This window comes from Penaeus monodon, chromosome 3 (assembly GCF_015228065.2).
Source record: "Penaeus monodon isolate SGIC_2016 chromosome 3, NSTDA_Pmon_1, whole genome shotgun sequence".
Taxonomy (NCBI): Eukaryota; Metazoa; Arthropoda; class Malacostraca; order Decapoda; family Penaeidae; genus Penaeus; species Penaeus monodon.
Genome location: NC_051388.1, coordinates 24,379,803 through 24,393,134, shown reverse-complemented (window position 1 = coordinate 24,393,134; position 13,332 = coordinate 24,379,803). Strand labels below are relative to the sequence as shown.

At 39.6% G+C, this 13,332-nt stretch overlaps 1 pseudogene; it reads left to right on the top strand.

Annotated features, from left to right (window-relative positions):
• The window catches only part of LOC119585655, a 40,326-nt pseudogene that overhangs the window by 3,192 nt on the left and 23,802 nt on the right, over nucleotides 1–13,332 (top strand).

The following is a 13,332-nucleotide window of genomic DNA, read 5'->3' as shown; positions in this document are numbered from 1 at the left end:
TCACCTTCAGGGAGTACCATAGTCATCTCCCGACTTCAAACCTTAGTAGTTGAGGTAACACCAGTTGATAAGCATAATTTGGTAATGAAACTGAAGCATGCTTTTGGCTTATATGTGTCTTATTACTGTATAAACAACTGATGTTTGCAAATTCGATGTGAAAGAGGTGTTCTATCGAGCTGGCTATGAGATTCTGTTGGCTTCTGTGACTTCTGTGGCACTGACCAAAGGCTGGTAGTGGCTATCCTACGGGTCCACTTCAAAATTCTCCTCACCCATCCAGTGGCCATTCTATGGTGTTTCACCTGGACAGACTGAGGAGGAGTGTGCCTGTGGGTTCACCACGGCAGTCTCTAATCGATTCACAGAACTAAAACCTGAGATAGACCCAGTTGCTCTGTGGGACCCTTCAAACATGAACACTCAAATCAGTATAATAGTTCATTTGTGTATACCCAAGGGTAAGGCAGAATTGCATCTCCCTGGATTCACAGGAAGCCATTGATGTATGTTGCTGGCTTAACTGAATGGCAATCAGGTCTTGCATCGCTCTTTGGTGCATAGGGGCTCAGACACTGCTGTGAAGGGACATGGAACAGTTCAACAGGAATCTTGCTAAGGAGGTTGAAGGCTATTTTTTGGTAAATGACTTCGCCCTGACTACCACCCTGAGAAAGTTGAACTCTAAGCCCCCCCTCACAGATGACTGCAGTCTGCTTGGTGGATGGACAGATCATCTCAGATCATGTTGGGGTTTGTGAATGTTGGCTGAGTATTTTGAGCAGTTGTACTGGGTAGTCCCCCCCAACAGTTATCTTAGACGTAAGTGGTATCACAATACCTGTGCCGGACCCACCCATCAGCGAGGAACCTCCTACCCTAATGGTGGTTAGAATGGTGATTTCCAGTGAAGTGTGGGAAAGCCACAGCATATGTGATATCCCTGCTGAACTGCTAAAGGCACGGGGCTTACATGCAGTCTTGACTGCCATCTGCCAGTCTGGCATCATTCCCCCTGACCTGGTCATCTCTCCCTGGAAGGGGAAAGGGGATCATTGGGACTGTAGCAACTACCATGGCATTACACTACTCAACATACCAGGCAAAGTTTTCGCTCACATTCTTCTGAAACGGTTTTCCGTGACCACCTACAAAGGCATCAGATACCGGAGTAGTCAGGATTCACTCTGGTATGTCCACCATAGGCCGTATCCTAGTGCTCGAGTAACTGGAACCCGTTGTGAGTTCGGTCGTTGTGACATCCGACTCAAGAAGACGTTGACATTGAGAATCGCTATTGGAGATTCTGAGACTCAGGGGATTCTGATACAGATTATGGTCTAACAGCAAGCTATATAACGGTGTGGTGAGGACCTATCAACTTCTTCCCTGTTAATTCAGGGGTGAGGCAAGGCTGTGTACTTGCACCAACCTTTCAAGACCTGCCTGGCTGGTATAGGCAGAGCTACTATCCAAAGTCAGTGTGGAGCAACACTGGGCAATTTTAGGGTTTCAGACCTTGACTTTGCTGACAATGTTGCTATCCTATCTGAGTCCCTGGAGTCACTTGTGGCGGCTCTTGATGCATTTAGCAATAAGGCGAAGCCCCTATGCCTAGAGGTCTCCTGGACCAAGACCAAGATTCAGGACTTTGGGGGCCTGTTAAGGGAACCCTTCAGTCAATCTAGCTTGGACGTTGAAGTCACAGAAAGTGAATGTGGATGACGCTGCCCACTGGTTGTCGCTTTGCGAGACAATCCTGGATGGAGGAGGCCCGTGGGACAACGCAGGAGGTTTATGGCTTGGGCAGCTCAACGAGACCTGTCGCGAGGAATTAGAGATAAATCGTGGCCCGCCTGGAGACTCGCCAAAAGGGACCCTAGTGGCTGGAAGCGAAGATTGGATGCGGCCATGCACCTTGTCGGCGTTAGCCCCTTGATGATGACGATGATAAAACACATACACACACACACACACGGCACGCACGCACGCACGCACGCACGCACGCACGCACACACACACACACAACCACACACACACACACCACACACACACACACACACACACACACACACACACACACACACACACACACACACACACACACGCACACGCACACGCACACGCACACATATATAGGAGTAAATTGTAAGCATACAATAAAAGTAATGGAGATGTAAATAACAATCTGAGTAGCATAACATGGATACATATAGGAGACAGTAAAACATGCAATAACGGTAAAGGTGCAGTCAAATATAGCAAGATTATAGCTGCGGACAAGAATAGAGGTACATGTGACTAAGCGCTGACAGTATTTGCGTCGTCAGTTTTTGGTAATCGGGCTAATGCCGCGATACAGTAGAACAATAACCAAGTAGAAGTTATAGAGCCACAAAATAATTTTCGTGATATGAGGTGAAATTGTATATAGAACTAGGTAACAGACGAAGGGAGAGAGATGTTAGTGACAGTGAGGGAGAGATCAAAATATGGAGCAGGGTAGAATGTAGTGTGTGAGCAAGGGACGCGGTCGAAGGAGCGCTACGTGCCGAGTTGGAATTCGAGAATAAAATAATGTGCGAGGGGTTACTGAGGGAAAATCATCCTCATTTTTCAGAGAAACAATAGCAGGGTCAACGGCAAACTGGACCGAGGACCGTGATGCAGGAGTGGCTGGCTTGGCAACAGGCTCGCGTAGATTCAGAGTATCATTGTTCGTCAGCATGGCTGGCTCGACAGTGGGCTGGCTCGACAGTATTACTCGACAGTATTACGAAAAGGCATCGAAATGACAAAGAAAAAGACGAAATAATGGACGGGATCTTCCTGTACGATAGAGACGATGACAACGGCGAAAAGACGCAAGATACATATCCGTGACCAATCCATCAGTGTCAAAAATGCTGAGGTCAGTGAATTCCTTCTGCTTCCATGCATTTGTGCTGAAACATTAGGAAATTCATGTCGCCGTGTGTGTGGGAGGTACAGCATTCAGTGTCCTGGATAATGTAATAAGGTAGGAAGAATTTATTAGCTTTGTGTGCGGAAATGGTCAGACAAAACAAGGGAGGGGGGCAGGGGGAAGGAGCGTCACGGGAGGGGATGCGTTTGTTTGTATATATTCGTGTTTCCTTGTGTTTTCTGCGAGATTGTAGAATCTAATTTAAGAGAAATCAATTATGGAGTGTTAGGAAAAAGAGAGTGAAAAATATCACACATTAAGGGAAGTGGTGAGTGGTGAGGAGTGAGTGAGCACGAGAGAGGTTGATGCGCCGTTTTTTGTTCAGCGGGGAGACTCAGCAAGCAATGGGTTGAAATAGTGGTAGAAATAGAGGGTGTCATGTGAGAGTCTTACACACCTACCCACCCACATACACACATATATATGTATGTGTGTGTGTGTGTGTGTGTGTGTGTGTGTGTGTGTGTGTGTGTGTGTGTGTGTGTGTGTGTGTGTGTGTGTGTGTGTGTGTGTGTGTACCGTCTTTTCCGCCGACACTTTACCGAGACTCATATATAAACAAAAGCACCACGCTGATGCACACCGGCTTTAAGAATGGAAGAAAACGGGAAATTCAAATTTGATTCTGCGCTGCATAGCGAATTATTCAGTGACGATGGTGTTACCGAGGATATTGCACCAAGTGCTAGACTAAATGTATATTTCACACACAGACCCACACAAACACAAACACACACACACACACACACACACGCACACGCACACGCACACGCACACGCACACACACACATATACACATACACACACACACACACGCACACACACACACACACACACACACACACACACACACGAATGGTTTGTATTTCTATTTCCTAATGTTATATCAGTAAAGCAACAATCATCTAATGCAATTCAAAGATAGAATCAGGTTGGTCAAACTGAGTATGATTCCTAGCAATGGGAAACTGTCGCGAGTGAGGACCAACAAAATTTTAGAGTCCTAAGAGTAAGGGTCTACAGAAATACATAAAAAATAAATACTTTAGAATACAAACACACGAGCGCTCGCACGCCCACGTGCGCGCAAACACACACACGCACACACACGTTCCTATCTTTCCTTGACTGAAATTACGACACCCGCCACGGCAATAAGTAACTGCGTTATAACAGGATAAAAAAGGAATGTTTCATTATTATCCACAGACCTTATCCACATCATCATCAATAACGGTATGCTCATGTTTGAGCAGCCGTGGACCTCTCCACCATCCTTCGCCACTAAACTCGATCTTACGCTTTTCTTTCCACTTGTACCATCGACAACCCGCAAATATCTTTGATGTTGTTGCTCAGTCTTGTCTTCGGTTTGCCTCTTCCTCTGTTTCCTATCACCATCCCTGTCAGCAAGTCTTTCTCAATACTTTTACTTCTCATCACATGACCAATAAACTTTAATTTCCTTCTGTTCAAGATGTCCAAAAGCCGGTCTTTACAATTTATTTTTCTCAGCACTTCATCATTCGTCTTCTTCTCTGTCCAGCTAATACGCAGAACTCGTCTGTAACACCATATTTCAAAACTATTGATCTTTTTCTTGTCTATCTACTTCAGCACCCAACACTCAGAACCATATGATGCAATTGGGAAAACTAATGTGTTCAATAACCTCAGCTTTGTCCGTAAGGTAATGCTTCGGTCTTTCCAGATGTTATTGAGAGCAATTGTGGCGTTTTTGGCAATGGCAATTCTTCTTTTTAGCTCCGGTGAATCATCATATGTATTAGTTAAAACAGCTCCAAGATAAGTGAACTCTTTCACATTTTCCACAATCATTCCATTGATTGTAACATGTTCATCATGCTTCTCTAACTTTATCTAGTAGTTGTTGTAGTTCAGTGATACTGCTGGCAATCAAAACTATATAATCGGCGTACCTTAGATTTGATATTTTGTATCCTCCAACATCTGCAGTTCCTTCAAAATTCTCTAGAGCACCTCTCATAATTGTTTCAGAATATATGTTAAAGAGGTGCGGAGACAGAATGAAACCCTGTCGCACTCCTTGTTTGACTTCGAACCATTCTGTTAACCCATAAGTGGTTCTTACAGCTGCTTGTTGTTGGTCATACATAGCTTTTATTAGTTGGATGATGTGTTTTGGAAACTTCATATCGTTCATGCTATTCCAGAGGATATCGTGATCAACAGTATCAAAAGCTTTCAAATAATCGATGAAACACAGGTATAGGTCTTTTTGATGTTCTCTGTTTTTCTCTTATCAATTTTAGATTTAGAATCTGGTTTCTGTTACCTTTTCCAGGGCGAAAACCTGCTTGTTCGTCTGCAATTTCCTCTCTTAACTTCTACTTCATTCTTTCAGCAATAATTTTCAACAAAATTTTGCTGCTGTGACTTATTAATGCAATTGTCCTGTTATTGTTGCATTGGAGTGCGTCACCTTTTTTAGGTATGGGAGCTTCTGGCCATCTTCTTTTGTTCCATATTTTTGTACAGAGTTTGTAGAAGAAGTATTCAACACTTTTGCCAGCATTCTTAATAAGTTCTGCTGTTATTTCATCTATTCCCGGGCTCTTGTTATTCTTTACTTCTTTTATGGCTTTTTTACTTCGTCTAACAGTGGCGGTGGTTCATCTTCGTTGTCATTGAGTCTAATTATGTTGTTGTTAGATCTTTATGCTTTTTGATAAGTTGGAACAATATTGATTCCATCTATCTTTGACTATCTTTTCCCATCACATAAAACAAGTCCATCTTCAGTTTTGATAGTGTCCATTGTAGGTTTAAATTTTCGTGTGATGTTTTCGTACTCCTTGGTAGAGTTCTTTAGTTGTCTTATTGATAGAACAGTTTTCAATTCTCTGGCAATGTTCATTTAAATATTTTTCCTTATCTTGTCGCAATAATCTTTGAATTTTTGTATTTTGTTTTTTGTAAATTACTTTTTCAACTGGATTATTGATACCCTTTGATTTTAGGCATCTTCTTGTTTCAATTTCACTTAGTGTTTTTTCAGATATCCAGGGGGAATTTGTCTTTTTCTTTTTGGCGATAGTTTCTTAAGCAGCGCTCAGCAGGAGTTCTTTTCCTTCTTCCCACAACTCATTTGGTGTTTTATCATCTTCACATTGAGTTGAGTATTTCAAATTTGTTTGACACTGTAATTCTGTAATTGTTATCAAGAGTTTTGTAGTCGAGCCTTAGAGGTGGTGTTGGACGCTCCATCTTTTTGAGTCTTATTTTAAAGTCGATAGTTAGTAGTTGGTGGTCACTGTTGCAGTCGGCACCAGGTCTTGTCTTGGCATTTTTATGCAATTTTCCATTTTTGGTTCAGCACAATGTAGTCAATTTTGGTTGCGTGTTCTTTTGTCTGGTGAAAACCACGTGTACAAGTGTCTTGGGTGGTGTTGGAACAATGTATTGGCTTATAACTAGATTATTTGTACTACAGAATTCAATAAAATCTTTACTTCTTTCATTTATATCTCCAAGGCCGAATTTTCCACAGGTGTAAATTTTTAGATAATTTTTTCCTACTTTGGCATTGAGGTCTCCCATGTTCACTTTTACATCTCTGTTAGGGATTGTGTCTAAAGTATCTTGGAGAGAGTTATAAAATTTTTCCATTTCTTCATCACTTGCAATGTTGGTTGGTGCGTAGCATTGTATAATACTAATGTTATGAGGTTTTGCTTGTATTCTGACTTTTAAAATGCGATCATTTATTGGGCTGTACCCAATTAGTGCATTTGCAGTTTTTTTCGTGAGAATCATAGCAACTCCGTGACTATAATTTCCTTCTTCTTTTCCAGAAAAAAGAACTGCCTTGTTTTCTTTAGTTTTGAAACTTCCATTACTTTCCAATTGGTCTCACTTATTCCTAGTTTTTGAATGTTGTATCTATCCATTTCGTTACAGACAGTATGTAATTTACCCACTCCTTTCATTTTCCTTACGTTCCACGTTCCGATTTTTTAATGTGTTTCTTAATTGGACATGTTTTCTTTATCTTCTTTGTCTTCCAGATGCATATTTTAATATTGTCAGCCTGGTTGCCCACTGAATAACCGCCCCTGATAAACCCACGCGATGGGCGATGTGGTATGAATATCATTTCTGTATTTAATCATTGGTGTAGAGGTTTGTCAGGAGAAAATAAAAGTTGAGTGGAATCCCCCAGCCTCCTTCTCAAATCGCAGTCTCCAACTAACTAGAGGAAGAATCTCTGCCACTTTAAACAGTTACACTGTAATACGCCAGACATATTATTTTGGTGAAACCAGTAATCAGTTGAGCTGAAGGTGTTTTCACCAGATATCCACTGCCCTGCTGCCGACAGTTTCACCGCAACCCTGGTATAGGAGCTAATAGGGTGCTATCCTTGTTCAAGGGAACCCCAGGGTGCATTTATTGTCTTACCCAGGATATCTTATCCACATACAGGTGTTCAAAATATCTGTGACATCAGTTCCAAAGGCTAGATCTTGCATGTAGCCAGAGAGAGCACTGTTGTCTTCATTATCAAATCTGAATCTGTACAAAAGTACTGTGTGTGTCGTGATATATTTATTCAGAAAGTTTATGCATTTCACACTATGAACTCTGTTGGCTTTCATATCTTTTCTCCATGGATTTCTGAATGGAATGTATGCTGGTGTTGCTGTACATCTAGTAATCATATATTCATTGACAACAGACCGATGTACTACTAACTACAAGAGATGAAGCTGATGACTTGGGCATACGATTGCCTAGCTCCCTGAAACCACTCCATTACCTGGTCAAACTCCAACCCTTTATCAATGGCAACTTTAGCATCTTCGGCTACATGGAGGTGGAGATGGAGGTGCTGGAACCGACCTCGAAAATCACGCTCCACATGGCCGACATCATCACTAAAAACGACACAATAAAGGTAGGTATTTGTGCCGATCGTTGCTGAGCATATTTAACACATGATGGAGATTTAGCGCATTTCAGCATGACCTAATATTTGGAAATCATTGCATCTCCTCTTCTGTTTCAGGTGTATACTCCTGTCAAGCGACAGGCCAAGGTGTAAGGATCATGAAAGCATGATACGATCATAGTCTCAGTTTTATATTTGCCCATCTGGGCGAAAGAGCTGCAGAAGGGGAAAGGGAAATACATTCTCTCCATGGAGTTCCCTTTGGTTATCTCAATGATAAGCTGCATGGGTTCTACAAAGGTCGACCTACATGGATGCTGACGGCAATGCCAGGGGAATAAGGTCATTATTCCATACTACTTATAACACTCTGATACATAATAGTTTGTGTACTCACTATAAAAATTTTCCAGGAAACGTTGCTGTGACACAGTTCCAGGTCACTGATGCCCGCAGAGCCTTCCTTGCTTCGATGAGCCTGCCCTGAAGGGGATCTTTGAAATCACCTCGCAAGGGGAAACTTGGATGACGACCCTCTCCAACCCTTTCCCATTGCCGAAACTATGCTGTGTGAGTAGAATGGAAATAAAATCCATGTCAATGAATGGTCAATTTGGGCTTTGTCATATAACTTTCACTGATATGCTTTTATTGAGTCATATTTTTAAATGCACAGCGTCGGGCAAGAGGGCTGGGTGTGGGACCGTTACGAGAAGAGTGTTCCCATGGTCCACTTACCTCGTCGCCTTCGTTGTGTCGGATTTGTTCAAATCAACACCACAGTGAATGACACGTGGTACTTCGAGGTAAAAAGGGAACTCATAGTAACACCAAATATTAATAGGACTTATGAGAGACATATGTCTAAGAGAAACCTTCATGCTCTTATTCCGGTGAAAGAAACGAGATTTTGAGTTGTATTGATCCTGTGAATTAAATATATCACTCCAGGGAATTATATGATGATGTGTGATCTTCGATTCTTGACCTTTTCGCCTTATCAGTAGATGAGGGTTTACCAATGGATAGCAAGTATGTGCGAATAAGTATGAGGTTTATAACATTTCTTCCTGAAATTCCTCCCGATATTGGCCGACGAGAGGTCATAGATCGGCAGATAATGCATGAGATTCGGCTCCCAAGATCCTGAGCTTTTTGAAAAGTATTTCCAACGTGCCTTTTCCCCTCCCGAAAATGATATGGTTGCATTACCCGACTTCTCTGCAGGAGCCATGGAAAACTGGGGTCTCTTACTTACAGTAAATTTCAGTGGATATAATCTAGATGTTTGGCATTAATAGAATATTCTGTTTTGTGACGAAAATATGGACTCATGGAATTCAGCAAAATGAGAGAGTTTAGCATTCTGCGGGCATTAATCAAAAAAAGCAATTTTAAAGTCTTAACAGTTTTATGACGATATCAATTTGACTTTTTATTTTGCATTATTTCGAGAGAATATTGCAATATCTCCTCTTGGTGCATTTTTGTGCACCATTCCTTGAGCCAAGATATAGCCCTTTGATCCTCTGCATTTCTGTTTTCTATGCAAGACTAAATAATAATGGTGTAACTTATTATAAATTTCTGTTATCAGTGAAACGCATTGTAAGCATTATATCTACAAAAATACTTCACACACACACAAAAAAAAAAAAAAAATTGAAGAAAAACATGGTTATCTTTTACTAATATTAATACAAAACGAATAGAAAACACATGGCTGTAATTTTCAAACCAAAAGCCGATAAAATCGGCAAATTTAGGCCACGGGATTTCTTAGCTTTGTGGACCCACAACTACCCAAATTAACAAACCCTTTATTGATGAATAACAACTGCATTGTAAATCACTGGAGCTGAAAAAAACAATGGACTATTTTATGGGCCATACAGAAATTTTGTGTGACTCAACAAATACTTGTAGTGACAGAATTAATTTGCCTATTAATCCCAAAAAGAGAACAGTACCTCATGGGACATTCGGGAAATGTCAACCCCAGAATCAAGAGCATCTGTGACTGAGACAATATCCCATGAATTGGCTCATCCCGTGGGTTTGGGAACCTGGTTACTCCCATGTGGTGGACGACCTCTGGCTTAACGAAGGATTTGCTACCTATATAAGTTTCCTGGTGTGGATCAGTGAGTTATTTGAAGTTTTCATGTCTTAACCATATCTTAATTGATACAATTGTAATGTTTGGATTAGTATCACAGATCACCCGTGAATAATATTTCTATTCTCTGTTCAATAGGCAGAGCCAAAATGGAAAGTAAATGGAAACATCAAACATCCAAGGAATTCATGGTGTGTTCAGTCTTGACAGTCTGGAGTCATCACACAAGATTTAGCGTTAGTGTCAATCACCCTGACGAAATCGCCGAAGTCTTTGATGGTATATCCTATCAAAAGGTCATACTTATCCTTATTTTCTTTTTTTTCGTTTCGGTATTTTGATAAGAAAAAAGAATTTTCACCCATATGGGTAAATATTGAATGTATATTCTCTCAACACTTCTCAGGAGCGTCTTCATCAGGATGATGACCCCTTTAAACCTCACTGAAGCAACATTTAGGAAGGGCTGACCAACTACCTGAAAGCACTGTAATTATGCATGACTATAATAAATGGGGTGTCGTGATTTTAAAAGAAATGAATGATGTAGTTTATTATCTTTAGCTTTGTTTATTTTTCAACTAATGCTAATAAATAAAATCAAATTTACTTTTTTTTCATAGAGCTCTTTTTCAACTTCATCAGTGCATACAAGAATGCAGTGCAAGATGACTTGTGGGAAATATTTAACACTGGCGGCTCACGAGGATGGCTTCTACCCCAGACATGACTGTTAAGATTATCATGGACACGTGGACGCGCAGAAGGGCTACCCCGTCATCCACGTTAAAAGAACCTGGATGGAACCTCCGCCATTTTGACACAGGTGGGCTTGTACTTATTTTGCAAAAAATAGAAACGTACCATGTAACAAATCATTATTTACCTTCGTTAAATCTATATCACTCTTATTTGCAGGAACGTTTCCTTGTAGAAAGGAGCACAAAATCTTCCAACAGCACGGCTTACAAGTGGTGGGTGCCGCTGACTTACACGACCCAGAGTGAGGCCAACTTTAACCAGACTCAAGCCAAGTTATGGATGAAGGACTCTGAGGATTACATCATCGTCTTATCCCTTCCACCCACAGAACCAGTGGGTCCCTCTTCAACCTGCAGGAGACAGGCTATACAGAGTCAACTACGACGACCACAACTGGAATCTTATTATCCAGCAGTTGAAGAAAGGGCCACCGGGTTATTTCCCCCATCAACAGAGCCCAGATAATCAATGACGCTATGAACGTTGCTAAAGCTGGTACGGTACTCGCTTTTTTTCTCCTTTTCCCAAATTATGAAAAAGTTTCCTTGATACCTACAGGTATCTGGAAATAAGACCACTGCCTTGCCCCATTTTTAGATGTCATATTTATAGATTGTCGCTTGTATATTTACTTAAAGGATGATAATCTTCCCGTAGATAAAATTATCGTATGTATCAAATCACTTAAGTTAATTCCATGATTTGAAGTTATGTTACATACATACATATATATTTTATCTATTCATTTGTTCATATACACACACACCACACAAAACACACACAACACACAAATTATATATATAATATTTTAATATATATATATATATATATATATATAATATATATAATTTTTATATTATATTAATTTTATATATATATATTTTTTATATAGTATATACATAATATATGTATATATATATATATTATAAAATTTTAGATTATATATATATATATATATTTATTTAATATACTATATATATACACTACATAAATATACATTGTATATATGTATATAATTGGGGGCCTGTTAGGGGAACCTGTTCATTCCATGCTAGCGGTGAGGACGTTGAAGTCACAGAGAACCTTTTCATACCGTGTAGCGTAATCCATCTCTGGGCTGCCAGACCAAGAAGTCAGTAGACGCATTGGTCTGACAACAGGAGCCATGGAGCTGTCGGTACCAAGCAGAAGGACCAAGCTGATGTCTTCAAGGCCTTGATAGTTCCAGTTTGTTCTACTGAAGGAAACCTGGATGCTATCTAGTGCCTTTGGGGTCTCGTCTTGATGCCTTTTGTAACAAGTCACTTTGCTGGATCATGTGGTCAGGGTTTGGGAGAAAATATGACCAACCGACGGCTGCACCGTGAGACTGGCATGGGACCTTTACCCTTTCATAATCCGGGATCGCCAACTCGGGTATATGGCACCTAGCCGTTTCCCCTGTGGATGACCCTGACCATCAGGTTGTCTCTTTGCAAGACATTTTCTGGGTGGAGGAGGCCTGTGGGACGACCCAGGAGGTCATGACTTGAGCAGCTCGAAGAGACCTATCACGAGGAATTAGAGATGGACCGACGGGGCCCCCACGTGCTGGAAGCGAAGGGGTTGCGGCGGCCCCTGGGGTGTTGCCCTTGAGGATATGTGAAATTATTATTAAGTATATTATATATATGTATATATTTATTGTTGTATATATAATATATATTTTTTAAAATTAAAATATATATATATATAAAATCATATAAAAAAAAATTTAATATGATATATACTTTCATATTTTTATATATATATATATTATTATTTTTATAATATTTACATTTGTTTTTTAAATATAATTATATAAATATATATATTAATTTATATTATTAATTATATATATTTTAATTTTTATATTTTAAAAATTTTTTAAATATTATATATTTTATATATATATATACATAAAATATATGGCAATTGTGCGGTGGTACACAAAAAGCGGTTTTTAACCCCATATTTATGCAAGGTATGTTTTCCGGGCCGTCTCAATTATATATTTATATTATATATATATATTATAATATATTAAATTTTAAAATTGTTATATGTATAATATAAATTTTAAATATTAATTAAAATTTTTAATTAAATGTATAATTTGTAATTTATTTATTTATATATTATTTTAAAAAAATAAATTTGTTTAATTATTAATTATTATTAATATTTTTTTTTTTATTATATTATTATTTAAAATTTATTAATTATATATATAAATATTTTATTAATAAAAATACATTAAATTTGCATTGGGCGTGTGAGTAACCCATAAAAAAAACTTTTTTAAATGCCCAAAATTTTATGAAAGGGATAAATTTCCAGGCCGTCTCATTACATATCGCCATGGTGTGTAGCTTCTACAAAATGAAGGGAAACTACTTGGGCTAAGGTGTCAGTGGCTCACTTCAAAGAGAATTTTAAAAACGGACAAGCGGATCGCCCGCACTTAAGGTGGGCCCTAGATTTTTTACACACACACACGCACACGCACCGCACCCCGCACACGCACACGCACAC